Genomic DNA, 25,502 nt, shown 5'->3' with positions numbered 1-25,502 from the left:
CTCCCTCCCTCCCTCCCTCTTTTCCTCACACCCATCCATCATCCATCCATCTATCCAACAAAGCATGCACTGAACACCTACTGGTTGCTCTGCTGAGGACACAGACCCCACAGCCCAGGCTGCATCCCGGTGGAGCTGAGTCCACAGGGAAGCAGTTATCTGTAATAAGAATGTAGGGGTAAGTTCATCTCATGTTTTTATGTCACTCTGAGCATCGGTGTATGTGGCTTTGTATGTGAAAGAGAGAGATGTCCCCACGTCTCTGAGTCCACTCCAGGCCCCTCTTCTGAAGCACCATGCACCCCACTGAGGACCCCACCAGCCTCATAGACTCACCAAGTCTGCTATCAGCTCTGTGTTCCCTCCATGTCCCAAATCCGGGACTGAAAACATAGATTAGCCCCTTCCCCTCTACCTGCCTCCCACATCCAACCCATGGCTGATTCTACCCCCGAAGTCCCATCTTCTCCATCCTCCCAGTAATGTGGTTGCCCTGGCAACAGCTGTCCCCTTCTCTCTCCCTCCCCTGGGCTCTCTCAGCAGGTAGACATGCTCACATCCCTCCCACGTGAAGAGTCATGCTCTCCCTTGACATTTTGCTCCTGATTCTCTCTTGTCCTTTCTCTTTTCATCCACAGAACAGTTGAGGAGGGGCTCTCAGCTCTGGCCATGTCTACCCACTCCTTCCCCAATCCTTGGTCCTCTGTAACCTCCCATGGCAGCCATTCTGTGCTCACTAGGGTGGCTGGATGAGGCTTCCAGACCCCATGGCCCATTTCCCCTCACCTCCCTCATCCATCCAAGGTCTCTGACGATGGGGGTCTATCTTGGTGTCTGGACCTCCTTTACTTCCCTGACCCCCACTTCTGAGGTCATCCCTCTTCTCTTTCCTTTGCAGCCTCCTCTGCTTCATCCACCCCTCTGTGTCCATTCTCCTAGGGCCCCATCCTCCCACTTGCCTCTCTGTCTGCTGCCCTGGGTAAGCGGCCTCATGCTGACCATGCCCGGCACCCTTCTCTCTCCCTGATAGAGCTCTGCTGAGTGGGGTCTCGGGTGCTCTCCAGGAAGCCCATGCCCTCCTCAGAGAAGTATTTGCCCACCTCTCCCTGGGGCCCCCATCTTATCGGGTGAGGATTCCACACATCCACGGCACCCAGGTGTACGTGTGTCTGGGCATCTCCCCCAATCTACTTCCCACACCACTCCCCCTGCCTCCAGGGGCTGGGAGCTCCGTGAGGGCAGGGTCTGCATCTGATTTCTTTCTCTGTCTCAGCACAGAGGAGGGGGTTGATGGACAGACAGACCAAAGATCTGGAGACCCCTTCCTTCTCCTCAGTCTCATTCATCCCTTTTCCCTCTCCAATTTTCTTCCTTTTCTAATTTAAAAAAAAATAGTTTTTAATTATACATGTGATATATGAAGGCATCTTCTATGCAAAAACTTAAAGCATGATGGGAAAGACTGAGAGCCCTTTGCCTCTCCTCACCCCCAACCCCGCTCCAGGGGAACCACAGGGACCCACTGTGTGTGAGTCTGTCCGTCTTCTTATTTAGATAAAATGGAGTTGCTTTGGTGGGGGGGACCCAGTCTGTGTAAGCCTGTCCATCTTATTTAGATGAAATGGAGTTGTTCTGAAGGGGAGTGTTTCAAATATACGTGCTATTTACTGTGCGCAGATTTTGCCAACAAGCTTTCTTCCCAGTGGCAAGTCTTCGAGCTCTTTGGTGAACACGCCGACCCACCGTCACTGTGCTGAAGCCGGCTTGTTCCAGCTGCAGGAGCCAACGGCGGCCACCTCTTCCCAACTCTGTCCAGCGATGGCGCGTTGATAGCTTGAAATGGACCTTGGTGGTTGTATTTACACCACAGAAATCAACAAAAGCTACAGATTGGGAATATCCCCCCCAGAGAGCCAGCCTGCCAGCCAGGCCCAGGACGCGCCCTGTTTTAGAAATCTGCTCCGGGGCGCATTCCAGAATACATGCGGTCGATTAGCGCCCCTTCTGTGGATGTACACGGAGGCTGTTCTCTCTTTTTCACTATGACAGATAGAGTTGCCCCAAACGTCCGTGCTCGGACATCCCTTCCTGCCTTTTTCTCTTCTTCTGGGTTCGGGGTTGGCCTCCAGAATGTGTCCCTGTAACCCAAGTATGTGGTTCTTTTCTGTCTGTCTGTCTTGAGTGTTCGCATAGCTGCCTGTGCAGAGGTCTGTGGGGCTGCCTCTCTCCTTCCCTCCTTCTTTCTGCCTCATGTTTTTTCCCTCCAGATTTGGCCCTTGCCCTGAGGGTCACAAGCGGTGTCTGCTTCAGTGTGGACCGTGGGTCACAGGGGGGCCCCTCTCTCGGAGGCTCCACAGCAGGCTTTCCTTCCCACTCCACCCCCCACCCCCGCCCACTCTTCTGTGTGTGTGTGTGCGCGCGTGTGCACGAGACGTGTACCTGCGTCTGCCTGCCTGTGTCTCCCTGAGGCGCCTACCTCGTCCTCTTCATTTTATTTTTTGACTTTATTATTGATGTGTCCACCACCCCCGCCTCCGTCTTCATCTCGCTCCGCTCTCCCGAGGAGCCTTATTGAGTTTCGCTGCGAGTGTGCGCGTCATCCCTGCTCTGTGTGTGTGTGTGTGCCTGTGTGTGCGCGTGTGTGTCTGCTACTTTCCGCTCCAGCTCCTTCTGTCTCTTTCTGGAAAATTGTGGAGTTTTGCTCTTTCTCTGTGTTTCTCTGAGTGTGTGTGTACCTGTGTGTACACATATGTGATCACGTCTCTCCGGGGCGTGGTCAGGGCTGGTTCCCACCCTCTCCATCACTCTCATGGACTCTTCGTCTGATGGCTCATCCATCCATCTGTCCACAGAATGTCTGGTGAGCTCTGGACCAGGGTCTTTCTGTCTGTCCTGTCTCTCTTCTCTTTCCGTGATGCCTCTCCTCTCACACCACCTGCTCTGTGCACAAACTTACCCACTGCCCTCTGTGAGGACACTTCAGTCTCCTCCTGCACTTCAGAACTGGCCCACCCCCATTCTCTCTTGAGCCACAGACTGGAGCCAGTGTGGACTGGTCCCCTCCACAGATGCCTCAAACTCATCCCATCGTCGCCGCGCCCCCACCCAGCCCCTTTCCTGTTCTCATTAACGTAGAATGCCGCTGCTTCTCCGGTGTCATCCTGCAGCCAGGAGCCCTGAGTTGTCTCTGAATACTCCTGTTTAGCCACCCATGGCCCGTTTAGTTCCCCCTCCCTGCCGACTCTCCCTCTAAGGGACTGCTTGAGACCCCCATCCTCTCAGCCACTGCTGAGGCATCATGTGGATGGATGACTGCACCACCCACCCATCCATCCATCCATCCATCCATCCATCCATCCATCCATCCACCAGCAGACATCCATCAGGCACCTGGGCGCTCTGAGGATGGGAGTTCTGAAGCCCCAGGCTGAGTTCTAAGGAGTCCAGGGGGAAGAAAAACCAGTTATCACCCACTAGAAGACGGAGCGATGGGGACTTCTAAAGTCTCCAAGTCACTCTCAGCATCGCTGTATGTGTGTGTGTGTGTGTGTGCATGCGAGTGTGTGGTCTGCCTTGGCCACCTCTTCAGACCCATCTCTCTCCTCCCGGTCTTCCCTGTCAGTGCTCCCCAGGGCTGTGCCTTCTCTTCCACATGCTCTCATACGCCACACTGTCCACACCAGGACTCCAGAGACTCCTTCCACACCGATGCCCTTGTTTCTGTGCTGGCCTCCCCCTCTCCCAGATCCTTCAGCTCCAGCCCTGTGCGTCTGCTGTTCCCTGCTCAGCCCCACTTCGTCATACCACCAGCATCACAGACTCACCAAGCTAGACCAAACTTTATGCTGTCCACCCCTCATCTACACTCCCCCCGCTCCACCTCCAGGAATAAGAATCCAAGCATCACTCTCTCCCTGACTCCATCCTTCAAGTTTGTGCTGCTTCTTCCTCCAAAATTTCTCATCTTTCCTTGGCTCCGTTTCCTTCCCATGGCCAGTACGTTTGCCCTGGCAGCAGCCATCCTTTCTCCTCTTTTGGGGTCCACTTTTCTCCAACACTAGGAGAGACGTTCTCCAGTGATCCATTGTTTCTCCCTCTTACTCCATCCTCTGTCTCCATTCACACAAGGGCTGGGAAAGGAACCCTCAGATCTGATTGCCTCCATTCCAGCCCCACCCCACCTGAGCCTTTGCACATGACCACAGCTGCCTCTAGTCCATCGTGATTCTCAAGTGAGCCCTCCATAGACCTCCTGCTTGACAAATCCTGTGGGCCCTTTTGTCTGCTCACCTCCAGTGGCCCATCAGGGGCCCTGACTGCGATGCCCATCTTTGCTTCCAGACCCTCTCTCCTCCCTCAGGACACTGGATGCTCCTGGCTTTCCTCCCATCCCTTGGGCCACTTCTCCTCCATCTACTCCCATCCTCCCACCCCCCCAGTACTGATGTTCTCCAGAACTCAGTTCTCCCGAGCTGGGACCTGCTCATCCATGTACCTGAGCAGGGAAGTAGGAGACAGGGGCTTCCTATGGACATCCGAAGACTCTACCCTGCCATTCCCACACTGGTTTTCTCTACCAACTTCCTCACCCCTGTGTAAGTCACAGCCATCTTCTTGAGTCCTTCTGGCCACACCCAATACTGCCATAGGGCTGTCGGATCCCCTCCATAACAACTAGGGACCCTCCTCTGGCAGACCACCCCTGTCTTATCTGGCGGCCAGCCTCCAGTCTTGCCCCTCCCATTCACACCTGGTGCGGCTGCCCAAGCCACCTTTCTACTAAATCTCCCATTCGGCAACTCACCCTTTACTGGCCTGACCCCTGCTCGGCTGGTACCCTGCCGCCCTCCCGGTCAGGTTCAAGTTGATTGGTCGTGCTTCAAGGCTTTTCTGGATCAGACTCAACCCTCTCATTCTTGGTGACTCCTCCTTCTGCCCCATCTGCAGCCACACTGAAACTCTTGCAGTGGCAGGAAAGCACGGGTTGTCCCCATCTTTGCTCAAGCTGGCCCTCTGCACAAACGACCTTTCTCCTGGTCTGTCAGACACCCAGCAAAGCCGGCTCAGGCATCTAATCCTTCTTGAGGAAGCCCAGTGGTCCCTCTCCCCTGAGAGCCTCCATGGTAATGTAGGAGCCTCTGGGAACAAGGTACATGGGTGCGGTGGTGATGGGGCTCTTTTCCACCAGACCACGAGCACCTTGAGTGCAGGGACTGAATCCGAGTTCTCTCTGGCTCTTGGTGCAGAGAAGGGGCTGAGGAATGTTTGTAGCTGGAGGGGAGGATGGATGGACAAACAGAAGACATGTCTGTCTGTGGGTATCTTCTCTTTCTCCTACTCTCTGTCTCTTATCCGCTTTTCTGTTGCCTCTTTCATTCTCTTCCTTTGGAAAATTAACTTTTAATTATCCAGGTGATAGTGTAAATACATTCAACTTGGAAAAAGTAAAACATTCCAGGAAGGACTAAAGTTACCCTCAATCCTGGTTCCTAACTTATTCTCCCACATTGTTAGGTTGGTGTGCATTATTCAGGTAGATGGATGGAGGGAAGGAAGGGAGGAAAGCAGGACGGCTTCCATGCACAGCGTCTGTCTGCATCTCGCTTCTCTGGGGTCCTGCGTCAGGCTGTGGAGCGCCTGTTCTATCCGTCTCTGTGTGCACACCTCTTCCTCTCTGGATCTCTGACTCTGAGTTTCCTTTTCCCATTGTCTCTCTTATTGTTGCATTGTCCTTCTCGATTTGGTCCTCACACTGTGTCACAATTGTGTCCATGTCTCTCACCACAGGGCACACTTGTGGGTTCCTCTTTACCATTTTTCTCATTCTAATTCTAATTTGCTGAGTGACTTCAAACTCACTCACCCTCCCATCAAATCATCCACCAGCTTGGATACCGAGCGTCTTCCAGGTGTTGGAGCCTGGGAGGGCTTGCATATGTGGGTCTGTGTGTGTGCCCTCCCCCTGGGCTGTGTCAGTGTCTTGCCTGTCCATGTGTCTGTCTCTCTGAGCCCCTTTCCCTCTGCCCCTTCCTTTCACTGCCTCTGGCTTCACCTCACTCAGCCACACTCTCTCCTTCCTGCTCTCCAGAGGAGCCTTATTGAATTTTGCTGTTTGTAAGTCATTCCTGCTGTGCATGTGCGTGTGCGTGTGCGTGTATGCGCGCGCGCGTCTGCGGCCCTTCCTTCACTCCTCTCTTTCTGGAGTTTGTAGAGTTTTGCTGTGTGTGTGTGTTTCACTGTGCGTGTGTCTCTGTGTGTTTACATGTGTGCACTTGCCAGTGGGTCACGTCTCTCCAAGGCCTGGTTGGGATTGGCTCCCACCCTCGCTGTCACTGTCACGGTCATTTCATCTGTCTGCCCATCCATCCATCCATCCATCTGCCAACAGCATGCGTGTTAGCTCTGGGCAGGGTCTGTCTGTCTCTCTGTCCTGTCTCTTCCTTCCCTCCCCCTCCTCTCACCCCTGCACACTCCCCGGGGGAGCTGACCCCCTGCCCTCTGTGCTGACATCTCCCACCTGCTCCTGCAGCCAAGACCCTCATCCTTGGTTCTCTATCTCTCAAGCCATAGACTTGGAGCCAGCGTTGGCTGGACCTGCCCCAGGTGCTGCAAACCCACTGCATCAGCTTCACCCCGGGAGGTACTTCTCTTCGTCTCTGCGCCAGCAACCAGGAGCCCAAGTCGTCTCTGGCTCCTCCCCCTTTGGTTGCCCAGAGCTGTCCGTCCCCTCTTCCCATGGAGTCTCCTTCCTCGGGGCTGCTCCAAGACCCCTTGAATCCCAACCCCTCTAGCCCCCAGCTCTGGCCAGGCTCTAGCAACTTGTGTCGGGTTCACTGAAGAGGCCTCCTCCGTGGTCCTCCAGCCCCCACTGTTACCCCCTCCTCTTCATCCCCCATTAACTTCCAGAGAGATCGCGAGTCTTCTTTGCTCAAGTCCTCGCGTAGCTCCCGTGTCACTTGAGTAAAAGCCGATATCCTCGCGGTGGCCCACAGGCCTTCCCTAGTCTATCTGCCCTTTACCTCTGCCCTCCTCCCCTCCTCCCCTCCCCCTCGCTCATGTTGCTGCAGCCACGCCAGCCTCCTTGGTGTCCCCTGAACAGAGAGACGCCAGGGCTGTCACCTGAGGTTAAGACGCACCCTTCATGAGGGCACCTGGCTGAGAGTGTCCATGCCTTGTTCTGTTCTCCAAGCCATGAGCTCTGGTTTGGGGTTCCCTTTGCCTAGAAGGAAGGCTGCCTTTTTCTTTTAAAGACATAGATACAAAAGCCCCTTTAACATTCTTGCCTGCTCTTCCACCATCTGTGTTATTTTTGGATCTATTTCTATTTACTGATTTACTCCTAGTTACGGGTCACATGTTCAGTTTCTTGGCCCGTCTGAGAATGTTTGATTGGATGCCGAACACTGTGAATGTTGCACTGTTGATTGTCTGGGTTTTTGTTGTCTTCCTTTAAGACGTGCCATGCGATTACATTACCTGTTAATTACTTTGATCATCTTGAGGTTCATTGTTAAGCTCTTTCAGGGCGGGTAGCCTTCACTCATGGGATAGTTTATCCCTTCCACTAAGGCACGATCGAATGCTTCATCAGATCATTGAGGACTCAATCTCTGGCTGGTCTACACATGAAGGTCCCCCCACCCTGTATGAGATCTGGGCCTTGTTCAGCTTAAAATTCCCCTGTCTTTCTTTGCCTGGCCTCATGGAGTTTCACTCTACATATGCAAACCTCGCACTTAGGAATGATTCAAGGGGACCCCTAGGTAGATTGCTGGAGCTATTTTTCTGCATAGCTTCCTCCCGTCAGATACTCTGAGCTTCAATTTACAAATTAACTCAGCCTACCTGAACTTTGATCTCTGTCTCAAAGACCAGCTCAGCAGTACCCCGGGCTCTGTTTGGGTTTCCCTCCTCTACACTCAAGATGTGTCCAGTTAGAGAGCTGGCTCAGTTGTAGGGCTCACCTTATTTGCTTAACTTTTTCTCAGGGATCACTATCTTATGTTGCTTTTTTTTTTTTTTTTGGTACGCGGGCCTCTCACTGTTGTGGCCTCTCCCATTGGGGAGCACAGGCTCCAGACACGCAGGCCCAGCAGCCATGGCTCACAGGCCCACCGCTCCGCAGCATGTGGGATCCTCCCAGACCAGGGCACGAATCCACGTCCCCTGCATCGGCAGGCGGACTCTCAACCACCGCGCCACCGGGGAAGCCCTTATTTTGCTTTTTGTCCAATATCTGAAAATCATTTTTTTCTAAAATTTTGTCTAGATTCTGGCAGAAGGGTGAATCAAGTCCTTGCTCCTCATCCAGGATGCCTTTTTCTAATTTGCATGAAGGCTCTTTATTGGTTAGTGAGGTGCTGATAGTCATGATCTGTCCACAGGGCCTTTGCACTGGCCGTTCACTTTGCCTGGAAGACTGTTTTCAGTCTTCGACTGGAAGACTGATATCAATGTGGCTAACTCGTTCACTTCACGGGTGTTTGTTCAAATTTTATCTTCTCAGTGAATTCTAAGTGGATGGCGCCTACTTAGAGTCACAACTTGCAATGCTCATTACCGTGTACATTTCTCTCTGTGATATATTTACTTTTTGTTTTTTTTTTGCGGTACGCGGGCCTCTCACTGCTGTGGCCTCTCCCGTTGCGGAGCACAGGCTCCAGACGCACAGGCTCAGCGGCCATGGCTCACGGGCCCAGCCGCTCCGTGGCACGTGGGATCCTCCCGGACCGGGGCACGAACCCATGTTCCCTTCATCGGCTGGCGGACCCCCAACCACTGCGCCACCATGGAAGCCCCTATATTTACTTTTTTGTTTTGCTTGTCGCCTGTCTCCTTCCACCAACATAAAAACTTGATGAGGGCAGGGAATTTTGCCTGCTTGTTCACTTCTGCACCCCCAGTGGGGATGGGCCAGCACAACTATGGGGTTCATGGTGGATTTAAGTTGAGGTGGTATTCTGTAGATGTCCAATACATCTTGGACCAACTGCTGGGGTTGTTCTAGGCTAGGGTGGGGAAGAGGTGGGAATGCCTGGCCAAGTTCCAAGTATCTGGTCCTCACAAGCCTTCCAGGGCTGGATTAAGGCCTTCAGAGGTTTCAAGATTATGGCTCCTCTACCCCAACAATAAATAAAACCAATTGGTAAATCATAAAGTAAGTATAAGGGAGGTCCACAGAGTTCTAATTTTTCTCATGTTGACAATTTAAATAATATTTCTGAGGTATAATAAAATTACTGAGGTATAATTTACATGCAATGAAATGTGTCCATTTTAAGTGTACATTTTGATGAGTTTTGAAACTATTACAGCAATGTAACCACCACTACAATCAAGATATAGAATTTTCCATCCCCCCAGAGATTCCTCTCAATGCCCCTTGACAGTCAGTCTCCTACCATTCCCCACCCCAAGTAACCAATCATCTCTTTTCCATCATTATAGATTAGATTTGCAGTTTCCTGAGTTTCATGTAAATAGAATCATGTAGTGTATTCTATTTTGCATCTGACTTTGCTCAGCGTAATGTTTTTGAGATTTTATCCATGTTGTTGGATGTATCAATAATTTTTTTCTTTTTTATTTCTCAGTAGTAGTCCTTTGCGTAAATATATAGAAATTTACTTAACCTTTTGCATGTTGATGAACATTCGTTTTTTTTCCCTCTAGTTTTAGGCCATTACAAATAAATCTACTATGATGTTTGAGAGCTGGTCTTTGTATGTTTCATTTTATTCACATGTTTTTCATTTCTCTTGGGTGAACATATAGGAGTGGAATTGCTGGACTGAATGGTTAGTGCATGTTTAACTTTATGAGAAACTGCCAAAATGCTTTCCAAGGTGGTTGTACTCCCACTAGCTGTGTATGAGAGTTCCAGTTGCTCCACATTCTTGTCAACATTTGATATTGTCAGTCTTTTTCATTTTAGCCATTCTAGTGGCTGTGTAGTGGTATCTCACTGTGGTTTTAATTTGCATCTTTGGAATAACTAATGATGTTGAGCATCTTTTCTCGTGCTTATCTGCCACTCATATATCTTCTTTGGTGAAATATCTGTCCAAATCTTTGCCAATTAAAAACAAAAACAGCGTGACTATCTTATTATTGAATTGTAAAAGTTCTTTATGTGTTCGGGCTACGGTGTGAGGTAAGAGTTGAAGTCAATTTTTTTTCATATGGGTTTCCGATTGTTCCCGTACCATTTGAGAAAAATGATCCTTTCCCCATTGATTGCCTCAGCGCTCTTGTCCAAACGCCAATAGACTATATATATGTGGTTCTATGCCATTTATCCATAGGCCAATACCACATTGTCTTGATTACTATAGGTTCATAGTAAGTCTGGAAACTAAGTAGTGCAAGTCCTCCTACTTTGTTCTTTTTTTCTCAAAATTGTTTAGACTATTCTAGATCCTTTGCACTTCTATATTTGTTTTAGAATTAGTTTGTCAATGTCTACAAAAAGCCTACTAGTATTTTGACTGCAATTGTGTTGAATCTATACACCAATTTGGAGAGAACTGACATCTTAACAATATTGATTCACATGCTGTGTGACCCTGGACCAATCACGTGTCATCTCTGAGCCTCTGTTTCCTCCTGGTCCCTGGGGGAGAGGTTTTAGTGAGCAGGCAAAGCTGAGCTGAGCAGTTCTGGGCACACAATGGAGTGGGTTCAGTGAGTATTTGGGTTGGGAGGCAGGGAGCTGCAAGCCAGCAGAAGGTAGTAGGGCCATGGGGGTTGCCTCAAGCAGGGTTCAGGTCCCTGGGCTCGGCCCCACCTTACTTCCATGTTGCAACACTCCGGGCACGTGGTCTCCTCTCCCTGGGCCTTAGTTTCCCCATCTGTAAATCAGAGGTGGCCAGGGTTGCCGGCAGATTAAACTAGAAGGTGGATGAGCAGAAGCTAAGAAAACCATCTGTTTTCTCCATTCCACCTCTGGGCTGCCAAGTTCGGCAGGCGAAAATCACATCACCATGCTGATTGGCGCCAACAGAGATTAATTTTCTCCAACCTCAGCTGGGTCTTAAATGCAGCTCAGCAACCCCTCAAGTGGTCCCCAAACTCTTTCCCTTTCCAACCTTGCAACAGCTGTTCTGCCTGAGCCCCCGCAGCCCCGTGCCCCATATCTCCCCAGACTCAACAGTCAACCTGGGTTCCCGCTCCATGGAGGAAACAGAGGCCTTTGCGGGGGCACCGGTTCCCCCTACTCCCATCCCAAACGTCTCTGGAGCCATCTGCCAGCACTTTCGTATGTCTAAGGCCAGCTGTCCCTTGCCCATCTCCTCTTGGGCCTCACACCCCCTTTCTTCTTCTTCCTCCGATTTCTCCCACTCTACCGGCTTTTTTCTCTCTGCCCATAAAAATTCTCAGCGGCTCCCATCCCACCGCCTCTGCCTTCAGCAGATCCCTCTCCTCGCCTTCCTGGACAAGCATCTCCACCAAGCTGCCTCCACCCCTGCCTGCTATCCTCACCTTCTACCCCCAAGTTGGTGCTCCCAAGGGCTCCCAGGGGCTTGCTTGCCCACTCGCCCTCTTGGGGGCTTTCGATGCGGGCCACAGTTACGCGGGACAGCTAGCGGGGGCCCCAGGCAGGACGCAACCTGCCCTTCCCGGGGAGCATTCGGGACCCCAGGAGGTTCACCCAGGACAGAGGGATAAAGTTTCCCGCTGAGAACTTAATTAATTCACCTCAGGCAGCTCAGCCCAACACTGAGGTATTGTTTAAAACTAATCCTGCCACCTGGCCTGGATCCCGTCAACATGCCCCGCCCCACGCCCTCACTGCTCCCGGCCTGTTTCTTCCCTCTGACAACAGCCTCCCTCTCTCCTCCCGCCCCGTCTGCCCCCAGTCCGCCTCCTCGGGCTGCCCCTTCCGGTCTTGCTCCAGGTCCTCCGGCAATCGAAACCTTCCTGGCCAATTTCATCAGCCTGTTCGGCGAGGTCACAGTCAGCAGCTTAACTCGGCAACATCCGAGATCGCCAACCACCTTTTCTTCCTCAAATATGTTGTCCCTGGGTCTCCTCAGCGCCTACCTGTCTCCTGGTTTCCCTCCCCATCTCTGTCCACCTTCTCTCCACCCTCTGTGGCTCCCCTTCCCTGCGCTCCAAGCCTCTAAGTCTTCTTCCTTCCACCTCCTCTCTCCGCGCCCAGTTTCTGTGCCCAGCTCTGAGCACCAGATCCTTAATTAAAACTGCCCAGGGACTTCCCTGATGGTGCAGTGGTTAAGAATCCGCCTGCCAATGCAGGGGACAACGGTTCGATCCCTGATCCAGGAAGATCCCACATGCCGCGGAGCAACTAAGCCCGTGAACCACAACTACTGAGCCTGCACTCTAGAGCCCGCAAGCCACAACTACCGAAGTTCACACGCCTAGAGCCCGTGTTCTGCAACAAGAGAAGCCACCGCAGTGAGAAGCCCGTGCACCGCAACGAAGAGTAGCCCCCGCTCTCTGCAACTAGAGAAAAGCGTGTGCAACAACGAAGACTCACCGCAGCCAAAAATAAATAAATAAATAAATTTATTAAAAAAAACAAAACCCAACAGCCAAGGCTTACCAGCTCCTCCTGAACACGTTTGCAGCCCCTTTCAGATTCTTTCACTCTCTGCATCCTCAGGGTCACCCCTGGTGTGGCCAGACAATGCACCCACTCCTCCCATATCCCAGGATACAGGCTCATCCATCCTGGTCCCCTCCAGCCAGCCCTCGAACACACATCTGACATCTGATCATACCCTTCCTCCACTCAAAACCCTCCCAGTCAACCCAGTAAGGACATGGACAAAAGACATGAACCACTACATACCCACAGGGATGGCTAAAATGAAAACAAAACAAAACAAAACAAAACAAAACTTAATGATATGAAGTGCTGTCAGGGATGAGGAGCAACTGGAACTCTCATACATTCCTGGGGTCAATGCAAAATGGCACAGCCTTTGAAAACTGTTTACAGTTTCTTGTAAGTTACACATATACTTTACCATATAACATAGCAATCCCCTCCTGGGCGTCTGCCTTAGAGAAATGAAAACTTTTTTCTACATAAACACCTCTACATAGATGTTTATAGCAATTTTGTCCACAATTGTCCCAAACTAGAAACAACCCAAATATCCTTCAACTGGTAAAGAGATTAAAAAGATAACAACAAAAACTATGATACATCCATCCAATGGAACAGTTCTCAGCAATAAAAGAGAACAAATACTGAAACACACAGCAACATGGATGAATCTCCAATGCATTATGATAAGCAAAAGAGCCAGACCCAGAAAAGCTACACGCTCTGTGATTCCATTTATAGGATATTCCGGAAAAGGCAGGAAGAGAACAGATCAGGGGTGGCTAGGGGCTGGTGGTGCTTGAGGGAATTTGAGGGGTGGGGGATGAAATGGTGGCACTTATTCAACTATATGCATTTGTCAAAACTGTATACACCGGTTCCATTCATGTGAAGTTCAAGAATGAGCAAAACCACTGTTGGGTGATAGAAGTCAGGATAATAATTACTTCTGGATGGTGGGTGCTAACTGGGAGACTTCTAGGAGGATGAAATTGTTTTTGTCTTGATCTGAGTGGTGGTTTCATGGATGTGTTCATAATTTAAAAATCATTGAGCTGCACACTTCAGATTTGCCCGCTGTACTACTTGTGTACTAAGCTTTAATACACAACTAAATATATCCAGCACTCATCGGTTTTACTGACTGTTGCAAGTGGGCAAGGGTGACAGAAGGTGGGAACACATGACCCCAGCCATGATGCTAGACGGAACTGGTACCTACGTGGGGCCCCATCACCATGGAGAGGAACACAGAAGAGATCAAGCTTTCCAGGAAGAGAGGCGGTTTAATTAGGTGTTGGACTTAACACGTGTCCAATGATAATCCCCCTACCTACACCCTTGGCCCCATCTGGTCCCTAGTTGTCACATCCCTACTTGCTCAATGTCCCTGACGTGTCTTCTCGGAAAACTAGCATATCAAATTTCCCTTTCCAGAGATCAGGTTCCCACTGGCCCCTACCTCCCCACCTCTCCCTTTCCTGCCTTTCCCTTCTTGGGGTGGCAGGGGGATTCCCAACCAGTTGTCCCCCCAACTCCCTCTCCTGACCAGCTCCTCTCACAGTGGTTCCCCAAAGCTTCCCAGCTGCCAAGCCCAAGGGTCACCATTCTTTCCTCATCTCCTCCATTTCAACCTTTCTGCTCACAGCCCACGGGTGACAGCTCCCACCTTCCTGAAACGCCCTCCTCCTTCCCTTGGCACATCATCCTCTCCTGTCTCCCTGACCCCATCTAGACCTTCCCCAGTCCCCTTGCTGGGCTTCTCTCCCTGCATCCAGCACCCTGTTCTAGGGAAAGGCCCCTGGATTCCTCTCCACAGTGTGTCCTCAGCTTCGTGGACTGTGTCCTCACCTTCATGGACTGTCTCCTCCTTCCCCACCTGAGCTCTGGGTTAGATTTGGTCTCTGAGCTGTAGACCCGGACACCTAAAGCTCCCTGGATGCCAACCGTGCCGGACACCTCTCGGTCTCCTCCCTGCTTGGGTGTACACAGATGGCTCAGGCCTTCCTGTTCATCTTTTCCTTGGTCCCCAGAGCCACTGACTCCAGAAATCCTGCTGGCCTTCTGGCTCCTCCAGCTCACCTTTGGAGCCTGTCCTTTCTGTAACATTGTCTTGTCTCCCATTGCACTCTTGTTGGGCCTTCTCACCCCCTCTCTTGTTGCAAGGGCTCCCACAAACAGATTCAACTCTGTGCCAGTCATTCTCTACAAGGCAGCCAGAAGGATCTTTACAAATGGAAGTCATATCTCAGACCCACGATGCTCCCCACTGCACTTAGAATAAATAAGAAGCTCAACAAGCTTGAGGTACTTGCCTGTCCCCGCATCATCCTTGCTCTCTGTTGCAGCCACCCTGGCCTCTTTGCTGTGTGTTCTGGGAACACACCAAGCTTGTCCTACTGCAGGGCCCTTGCTCTAGAGGCCCTCTCTTATGGGTTGAACTGTGTCCCCACAAATTCATATACTGAAGTCATAAGCACCATTATCTCTGAATGTGGCCTTATTTGGAAATAAGGTCACTGAAGATGTAATTAATTATGATGAGGTCACACTGGACTAGGGTGGGCCCCTAACACAATGTAACTGATGTCCTTATAAGAAATTTGGACACAGATATGCAGACAGGAAAAAAACCATGTGAAAATGAAAGTGGAGATTGGGGGGATATGTCTGTCTACAAGCCAAGGAACACCAAAGATTGCCAGCAAACCTCCAGAAGCTAGGAGGAAAGCGTGGGATAGATTCTCCCTCAGAGCCCTTGGATGGAACCAAGCCTGCCAACACCCTGGTCTTGGACCTCTAGCCCCCAGAACTGTGAGCCAATAAATTCCTTTTGTTTAAATTCGTTCTGCTTGTTACAGCAGCCCTAGCAAACTAATACACTCCCTCTTTCTGGCATGCCTCCTTCCCCCGGTCCTCACATGACTCACTCTCTTGTGTCATTTAGATCTCTGACCAAATGCCACCTCCTCAGAGAGGCCTTCCCTGCTTATCCCATCTAGATAGCCTGACCCTTCCCCCACCTCACCAGCAAGGAAGATCTCTGGCCACTTTCAGCATTTTGCCCTCATCCTTCATTTCATCATCACACCTATGATCACTGAAGGCCAAGGATGTAGTTATTTGTGCACCTGTCTGTTGCCTGTCTCCTCTACTTGCTTATGAGCTCTATGCGGTCAAGGGCTTTTGGCATCTTCACGTGTACCTCTTGCATCTTTGCCTGGCATGTGGGTGCTGCTGGTTAATATCTCCACTTGGATACATTTAGCCAATCAGAAGATACTTAGTGAGAGGGACTTCCCTGGTGGTCCAATGGTTAAGACTCCGAGCTTCCACTGCAGGAGGCATGGGTTCAATTCCTGGTTGGGGAACTAAGATACCACATGCCACAAGGCATGGCCAAAAGAAAAAAAAAAAAAGAAAAGAAAATACTTAATGAAAATCTATGCTGGGGAACAGGACAGCCCCAGTCCCAGTCCTCATGGAGCACCCCATGTGCAGGTGAAAAGATCCATATTAACAAGAAATCTTACAAAAACTAAGATATGAAGGAGACAGACCAGGTGCTTGCTGTGGACTTCAAGGAAGGCTCCCCAAGAGAAGTGATGTTTGGGCTGAGGCAGAACCATCATGGGTGTTAGCTGGCTGAAGCAGAGGGAGACATGTACAAAGGGAGGTTTGTTCAAACAGTAGAAAGAGCATGTGCAAAAGCCCTGAGGCAGGAAGAAGAGGATAATGTGTGAGGGGTTAATGGGCCCTTGTGGTGGGAGTGTAGTGAGTGAAGGGCAGAGTGGTGGGCGATGAGGTTGGAAAAGAGGTCAGAGGTCAGAATCATGCAGTATGGATTTTATGCTAAGAGCAGTGAGGAGCCACTGATTGTCCAAAGCAGTGGAGATTGTTTTAAGCAAGAGTGGACCTGGGGGAAGAGGTCAGGGGTTATCATAGTCATGGGCAGAGTGAGAATAACACTTGGACCAGGCAGTGGGGATGGAAATGAGGGGGTGGGTCTAAGAAATATTAGCAAGACTGAACAGGTTGGATTTGGTTCTGACGGTCGGGAGAGGTGTGAGAGGAGTGGGGGCGGTGACGACCCCTACATTTTAGGGCAAGCGAGACAGGTGAGATCAGGTGGGTGATGTTACCTGGGTCTGGAGCCCAGCGCCTGACTGGGTGGGCTGGATATTTGGGAATCGGCAGCAGTGTGTAGATGGTCTTTACAGTGATGTGTGGAGGGGGTGCGAGTGAGCAAAGGGCTCTGGGTCACCGTGAAGGACTTCAACACTGCGGGGCTGAGGGCAGAAGAAGTCTTGGCAAGGGACGTGGAGAGTGAAGGGAGAGCCAGGAGAGGGTGGCACCAGGGACCCCAGGCAAGGCTGTAGAAGGGACAACGGTTGATGGTACCAAAGGCGTTGAGAAGCCAAGTCAGGTGAAGGCTGAGAGACGGCTGTGGATTCGCCGGGACCTGGATGGGAAGGGTTTCAGGGTCTTAGTGGGAGTAGACCGGCTTGCAGGGTGGAAGAAAATGGGAGATTTGCCACGATGTTGAGAGAGGCAGGAGCTGGAGGGGCGTGGGGTCCAGGGAGCAGCTACACAAGCATGTTTGGATGGGGTTGGGGGTCCTTTGCCCAGGGAATGACGGCTTGGAGATCCAGGAGGGAGGGGTGAACCTGGGGAAGACCTGCTGACATCGGGTGGAAAAGGGTTCAGAGGCAAGGTGGTGCCCACCCTGGAGCAGGGGCAGGACCACCCGGTGGGAAGGGAGCAGGGTGGGGAGGAAGGTCAGTGTTTTGTGGAAAGTGGAGAGTGTATGAAATAGTGGCTGGGAACACGGAGGGGAAGCTTCTAGAGGGACAGGGAAGGGTGAAATGCCATTTGCTCCTGGTGAGATGGGGCCAGTCTGCTGGGTCAGGCAATGGCCCCCACCTGACGCTCCTGTCCCTCGGGCCTCCTGAAGCCCAAGATGTCCTACATCGAATCCATTGTCTTCCAGTGAGAACCGCTCTTTATAAATGGTCCTCGCAGGGAACACTGAAGACACCCACCAGGTCTCCCAGGTGGGAGCACCCCAATGCTCTCCCTCCTGTACCCCTACCTCCGACGGGCCAACGCGTCCAGTACACCTCCAGTCCCTCCCCTTCAACCTGACATCAGCCCCATGAGGGCCTCAAAGATTCATAAGAGCCAGGTGACAGGGGTGGCCTCTGGGGAAGGAGCCTGGGGTTCTCACCCCCTAGATGTATTCATTTTCAACTACAAATACTAAAATGTACGTAAGGAGTGTTAGTGTCTTCGAGCATTTTCCCAGGTTCCTCCTTTTCAGGGGCCATGGCACTTAATGAGGCCCTCGAAAGCCACTTTCCAAGGCAGCAGGAAAGGGGGACCGGCATCATGAGGGCGGCAGGGACCGCACTGACCAGAGCTCCCATCATACCGTGAGGTGGTGTAAGGCCCCCCCCCGTGAACCCCTGAACCCATGGACTCTACCTGGTTCCCCAAGGACGCACCACCCCCGGTTCAGGAGGAACCCTGGGCTCAGTCCTCAGCCCTCCAACCTACCAGAAGCTTGTCTTTGGGGATGCCCACTGACCCCAAAAGCCCCCTTGCTCTGGTCCCATAATGCTGGTGTGTATTGGACGATGGGGTCCTATGGACAGCGACCTGGGTCCTGGTGGCCTCCCGGGCATCACTATAGATAGAGAAGGTGGCCCACGTATCCTGAGAGTCCAACGTGGTCAGGGCCGAAAATGGTGGAAACAAGGAAAGGTCAACCAGTGCAAGCTCTCCTCAAAACCCTACCCGCTGTTTCTACAACCAGAGGGACTGAGGCCCAGCGAGAGGGGCCACCTGCCTGGAGTCACAGAATGAGGCTGGGGGAAGGCACTGGGGGACACAGTGACCCCTGACCCTGAGCCCATCTCATAACCCCTTGGGCCTCCTCTCAGTGCAGCCCCTGCCTCTGCTAAATGGGGGAGGGGCGCTGCTAAGGTGAGGGGAGCAAACGCCCCCCACCAACTGTGAGAGGGGTCCGGCGGCCTTGGGAATGATGGCCCTGCTGCTGCAGCCTCACTTTCTGAGGCCACAGGCAGCCAGAGATTCAGGAACTTTCTGGTAGGCAGCCTGGTCTCTGCCCTGCCTCCCCCTCCCCCTCCCCCTCTGCCTCCCCTCCCCCCTCCCCCTCTGCCTCCCCCCTTCCCTCTCTGCCTCCCCCTCTGCCTCCTGTTCCTCAGCCCTAGAGGTTCCCTTCACGTCCCCTTGACACTCCAATTGGTTTCAGTAATTAAAAAAGAAGATTGAGCTGCATTTCAGACATTTCATTTCATGTCAGAAAACGTTTCTCGAGCAGCTGGCGGGATTAATTCAGCAGCCAGGTGTGGAGTGTTTCAAAGGCAGGGCCGGGGATCCAGCTGTGGGGCTGGATAGACTCCGGAGAGCGGGAGCTGCCACCCGGCCCGGGAGCCCAGAGGGCCCAGGAGAAGGCCGAGCTCACGGTACTTGGCAGCAGGAGGACGATTTAATTTTGTTCCATTCAATGAAACACACATTCTCGTCCAAAACTAATTTCCCTACACCCCACGAGCCCCCAGCTCCTGTGTCCCTCTGTTCCATCACTCACTCTGCAAGGCATCCTTCCCCTAAGAGCTTCAATACTCTGAAATTTCTTTTTTCTGTGTATCTACAGCATTCCAGAATTCCACATAGTGACTTTTTCTCTTCTATCTCTGGAAGGATATGCTGGTTACCTTTACGGAGGTGACCTGGGGGGACAGGGGGAGAGGGACCCGAGGGAGACTTTTCACCTGGCATCCTTTTGTAGGTTTTGAATTTTGAACCATGTGAATTCATTTTCTAATTTAAAAAAAACCAATTTGGGGACTTCCCTTATGGTGCAGTGGTTAAGAATCCACCTGCAAATTGCAGGGGACGCGGGTTCGATCCCTGGTCCGGGGAGATCCCACATGCCTCGGAGCACTAAGCCTGTGCACCACAACTACTGAGCCTGTGCTCTAGAGCCCACGAGCCACAACTGCTGAGCCCGCGAGCCACAGCTACTGAAGCCCGCGCACCTAGAGCCCATGCTCCGCAACAAGAGAAGCCACTGCAATGAGAAGCCCATGCCCACGCACCGCAGTGGAGAGTAGCCCCCGCTCACCGCAACTAGAGAAAGCCCGCATGCAGCAATGAAGACCCAACACAGCCAAAAATAAAAATAAATTTATTTAAAAAAAAACCCAATTTCCATTAAAAAATAATACTTTTCTGGACTCTGCATGTCTTCCTAGCTCCCCTCGTCCCTCCTTCCTTCACGGGGAGACCCTTGCTTGATTGCCTCCTTTTTTGGGGTTCCCATGCCTTCCCCTGAGGCTGCTTGGCAAAGATCCCCACGGGAAGTCACCTTCCCTCACCCCTGGGGACAGGGCCCACTGTCGGTCACTCCACCTTTGGGAGTGACACTCCTCTCCTCACCGGCCCTCTGGCCCTCTTGGCTTTGCCTCGTGGCTTGCAGGATCTTAGTTCCCCGACCAGGAATGGAACCCGGGCACCACCCCCGCAAGTGGAAACATGGAGTCCTAACTACTGGACCACCAGGGAAGTCCCCGGCCCTGCCTTTTCAATCTCCCTGGTGGGCCCCTCTTAATGCTGGTGTGGTCTGGGCCACAGTATCACCCGTCCCTAAAGCTCCAACCCCCTTCTGGACCCGGTGATCCCCAGGGTGCACCTTCCACTGGCACCGGGTTGAGGCAAGTCAGGGCACTTCCCTGCCTGCGGCTGCTTCTACACCTCCCCACCCAGACCCCCACCCTACCCCCAGCCTAGATCCACTGGCCTCTTGATCCCCATTTGTTTATCTTGGGGAAGGGGCAGGGTGCTCACACCAACTTGTCCATTTTTCCTGGCTTCAGATCCATACTCTGCCTTTTCTTGCCATGGGCAACTTTCTCAACCTCTTGTGTCTGATTCTTCATGTGTAAATGGCGATATAAATGAGTTAGTAGCTACCTTATAGGATAGTTATAAGGATAAATGAATTAATATAAGTAAAACTCTTAGAAAAGTGTCCAGCACGTTGTCAAAGCCAAAATGTGTTTGTTAGAGAAAAACGCCCCAGCCAGGATGCCTGATCTTCCTCTTTCAGTGTTCTCCACGGCTGTCCAGTCCCTTCGGAAAGCCAGAATCCTGGGGGGGTCTTGCCTGAACTGCCCCCTCCTCCTCCAGTGTGCACCGCGTCACCAACTCTGGTCCATTTTACCTCCTAAATCTCTTACCATCTCCACCCCTTCACTGGCCCACGATCCCCTGAAGTTGTTCTTTTTAAGCTCATCAATGTCCTACTAATTGCCAAATCAAAAGAAAATTTTAAGCCTTCATTGGTTTGGAATTTTCTGCTACATTTGGTCCTGCTGATCCCTCTTTCCTAGAAATGCTTCACTGGCTCAGTTTCCATGACAACCTGCTCTTGGCTCTGCTCATGTGGCCACGTGGCTCTGACATTTCCTTCCCTCCACTGCTTTTGTAGGCGCCCCGGGTTCTGCCAGCCCCTGAAATGGCGGGTTGGGGGTCTTCAGACTCTGGGGGGCTCTCTTTACCTCTCAGTCTTCCCAAGCCACAGCCATTGACATGGTGACCGCCTTTGCTCTGCGCCTCCAGGTGAGATGTCCACCTGAGAACCAGACTTCTAGCCCTGACTCCCTGCTGGTCATCTCCCCTAGGTGTCCACAGGTTCCTCAAGGTCAACTCTGAACTATGGCGATGACCCCTCCCTAGTCCACCTGCTTCTCCAAGTCCCAGCGAGATCTCTGCAAAACAAAAACCCGGCACAAGCTATTCCCTGTTGAATTTTCCAGTCTCGTTTTCCAGCAGTGCTTCTATCATCCCCAACTCCTGGGACACCCAACTTCCCCCAAGCACACACCTCACAGTTTCTGTCCTCCATGGAGTTTTTAGGCAGAGCTTCTCCCTCTGCCTAAAAACTTTTGCAGTCTCTTTTACCCTGGTCCCGAATCCTTGAGAAATCAACTGAAGTGTCACCTTCTTTAGGCATCTTTTTCGTGACCACCTCCCAATTCTGGGTCCCCAAATGAGGGTTACAGTCCCCTTCATCTGTTCTTATAACATTCCAGGCTTATCTCCATGCTATTCAGAACACTTTGGTTGTAAGCAACAGAAACCAAGCTTGAAACAACTCAGGCAAAAAGGGAATTTGTTAGCTCAGGAAGGGCAAAGGTTCATCTGGGTTCCAGGGAAATTGAACGCAGAGGTGAAAGACTGGGGAAAAGTCCCTGATACCAAGTTGCATTCAATACAAGTCCTATTTTCTTATTTATTTATTTAATAGCTTTATTGAAGTATAATTGACATACAAATACTACAGCTACTTAACGTGTACAGTTTGGAAAGTTTTACCTATGTATATACCCATGAAACCATCACCACTCAAGATAATGAACATAACCGTCACCACAAAAGATTTCTTGTGTTCTTTTGTCATCTCTTCTTCCCTTCCAACCTAATCCTCTCCCTTTATTCTCCAGGTAACCACTGATCTGCTTCCTGTCACTATGTGTTAATTTGCAATTCCCAGAATTTTATATAAATGGAGACGAATATACTCTTGCTTTGTCTGGCTTATTTCACTCAGCATAATTATTTTAGATTCATCCAATTTGTTGTGTATGATAGTTTATTCCGTTTTAATGCTGAGCAGTGTTCCATCGTATGGGTGGACCACAGACTGTTTATCCATTCGTCTATTGATGGATATTCAGACTCTTTCCAGTTTGTGGCTTTACAAATAAAACTGCCATGAACATTCATGTACCGTGCTTTGTATAGATACACGCTTTCATTACTTTGGGGTAAATATCAAGGAGAAGAATGGCTGGATCATACGATAGGTGTGTGTTTACCTTTTTTTTTTTTTTTTGCGGTACGTGGGCCTCTCACTGTTGGGGCCTCTCCCGTTGCGGAGCACAGGCTCCGGACACGCAGGCTCAGCGGCCATGGCTCACGGGCCTAGCCGCTCCGCAGCATGTGGGATCCTCCCGGACCGGGGCACGAACCTGTGTCCCCTGCATCGGCAGGCGGACTCTCAACCACTGCGCCACCAGGGAAGCCCTGTGTTTAACTTTTTAAGAAAGTGCCGACTTATTTTCCGAAGTGTTTGTACCATTTAGCATTCCCACCCGTGATGTATGAGAGTTCCAGTTGCTCTGCATCCTCACCAACACTTGGTACGATCAGTCTTTTTCATTTTAGATATTCTAATAGGCATGCAGTGGCATCCCATTGTGGTTTTAATTTGCATTTCCCTAATGACTAATAATGTTGAGCATCTTTTCCTGTGTTTATTTGTCATCTGTAAATTTTCTTCGGTGAAGTGTCTGTTCAAATCTTTTGCTTATTTTTAATTGGGTTTCGAAAATTGATTTTGAGACTTCTTTATATATTCTAGATACAAGTCCTTTGTCGGATATATGACTTGCAAATATTTTCTCCCAGTCTGAGGTTGGTTATTTCATTCTCTCATCAGTGTCTTTCAAAGAACGTAAGTTTTTAATTTTGATGAAGTCCAACTTATCAGTTTATTCTTTTATGGTCATGCTTTTGGCATCATATCTAAGAAATCTTGCCTAACCCAAGGTCACAAAGGTTTTCTCAGATGTTTTATTCTAGAAGTTTTATAGTTTTAGATTTTACTCTTTTAATTTTTACTTCTATGCCTGAGTTAGTTTATGTTGGGTGTTTGATATTGCAAAGAACAGAATCCCTGCTAATGTAATCTGTCTAGAAGGAAAAGCTTAAGAATCTTCAAAGGGTCCTCATTGTTTTTAGGATAATATCCTAACCCCTCTGCTATGGCTCAGTGGTGATTTCCTACCACTGAACTTGGTCCTTTGCTCTAGACGTACTGAACAAATTGTGATTTATTTTTTTATTAAAATTTTTTTTATTGAAGTACAGTTGATTTACAATGGTGTGTTAATTTCTGCTGTACAGCAAAGTGATTCAGATATATATATATATGCATTTAAAAATATTCTTTTCCATTATGGCTTATCTCAGGATATCAAATATAGTTCCTCGTGCTATACAGTAGGACCTTGTTGTTTATCCGTTCTATATTTAATAGTTTGCTTCTGCTAACCCCAAACTCCCAGTCCATCTCTCCCCCACCCCAGCCCCAAATGGCAATATCTTGAGCTCAGTGGCCAGTGCAACCCTTTCTTTGAGCTTTAGGGCAGGCTGAACCAGATAACCAGGCTGAAGCAAGACTCCACTTTCCTGCTTCTCCAGATACAAAGTTCTTTGAATATGAGAAGACAACCAGGACCCCACTCTGCCATGTTCTATGGCTCAACTATTTATTTCCCTGTCCTCCATCAAAATTGTCCTGAGTCCCATGCCTTTGTGTTCAGGGTCCCAGCACGTTTCCTTTTAGTCTTTTAAAAATGTTTTTCTGTTATTCGTTTGTTTCCATAGCTGAGGTCATATCTGGCATACATTTTGCACTCTGGTTTCTCACTTGCTGCTCCACTTTCATATCAGAAGAATTTTCCAGATCTTTTGGTAAAAATCATGATTAATTGAATAATAGTCCATTGAGTGAATATAAAATAATTTGCTTAACATTTCCCCAAGTTGATTATTTTTGTTGTTTCAATTTTTTTTTTTTTTTTTTGGTCATGAACAAGGGCATACTACATCTCTTTGTACATAAATCTTTGTCAGTTTGAGATTATTTTCTTCTGATGGAGTGCTGTAAGTGTAATTACTGGGTCAAAGGCTGTAGTAATTTACATTCCCAAGAGCAGTATTGTTGGTTTCATCACACCCTTGCCAGCATGGGGTATTCTCATTAAAATTTTTTTTTTTACTCTGTGATGGGCAAAAAGTGTTATTTCACTGTTGTTTCAATTTACTTTTTAAAAAATAATTAGATATTGGAAAATAGGTTCAACCTATGAGCCATAAAAAATTAATCTTCTGTTAATTGAGTGTCCCTCTCCCTTCACATTTATCCAGCAGTGATGTGAATTTTTAAAACTCAATTTGTATGGATCCTTAAACACCAAGGATATTAACCCTCAACGTGACATCTTTAAAAGTTGCTTTCAGTGTTCCTATACTTGTCTAAAATTTCAAACCTGTTTTCTCTTTCTTTTCTTTGTGAATGCTTCTCTTGCTTTTAAATCTAGCACTTATCCAGAGTTTTGGATGAATATTCACTTCTACTTTATTCCAGTGTGATTTTTAATTTAAATCTTTAATCCATCTGAACTTGATATTGATGTATGACATGAAGTGGAGAATAAGGTGGATTTGCTTTTCCAAAGAGCTTAGCAATCATTCCAGCACCTTTTATTGACTAAGCCCTTCTTTGTTCACTGTTTCGGGGTGCCCGTTTTTACCTGTGTGGTGTATGGTAATACTTTTCTCTTGTACTGTGTGTGTGTAGAAGTCCCTCTACCTCACCACCCACCCCACTGTCCAAGCTTCCTGGGTGCACTGCTTGTGGGGGTCCTGGGTGACATTATATAGAGTCTCTGACATGGCTTTTAGCTTCTGTGCTGTGGGTTTTTGTAAGCCCATAGCACAGAAAATGGTTGTGCAGACTTTTGTCTACAAGGGAGCCTGCAGAACCAGAGGTGAGGTGAGAGCTTTGCAGGGTGAGAGCTGAGGCTTGAGAAAGGAAAGACTCTGGATTCCACACAGCTTAGAAGATTCGGAGTCAAAGCTAATGCAAGAGGCATCCTGGGATAAATCATAATGGAAAAGAATATAAAAAAGAATGTATATATAGGTATAACTGAGTCACTTTGCTGTACAGCAGAAATTAACACAACATTGTAAATCAACTATACTTCAATTAAAAAAAAAAAAACGGCTAACGGAAGAGGCAAAAGTTTATGCATAGATGGTAGATTGAAAA

Source organism: Stenella coeruleoalba, assembly GCF_951394435.1.
Source record: "Stenella coeruleoalba genome assembly, chromosome: 15".
Taxonomy (NCBI): domain Eukaryota; kingdom Metazoa; phylum Chordata; class Mammalia; order Artiodactyla; family Delphinidae; genus Stenella; species Stenella coeruleoalba.
Note: the sequence above shows the minus strand (reverse complement) of the source record.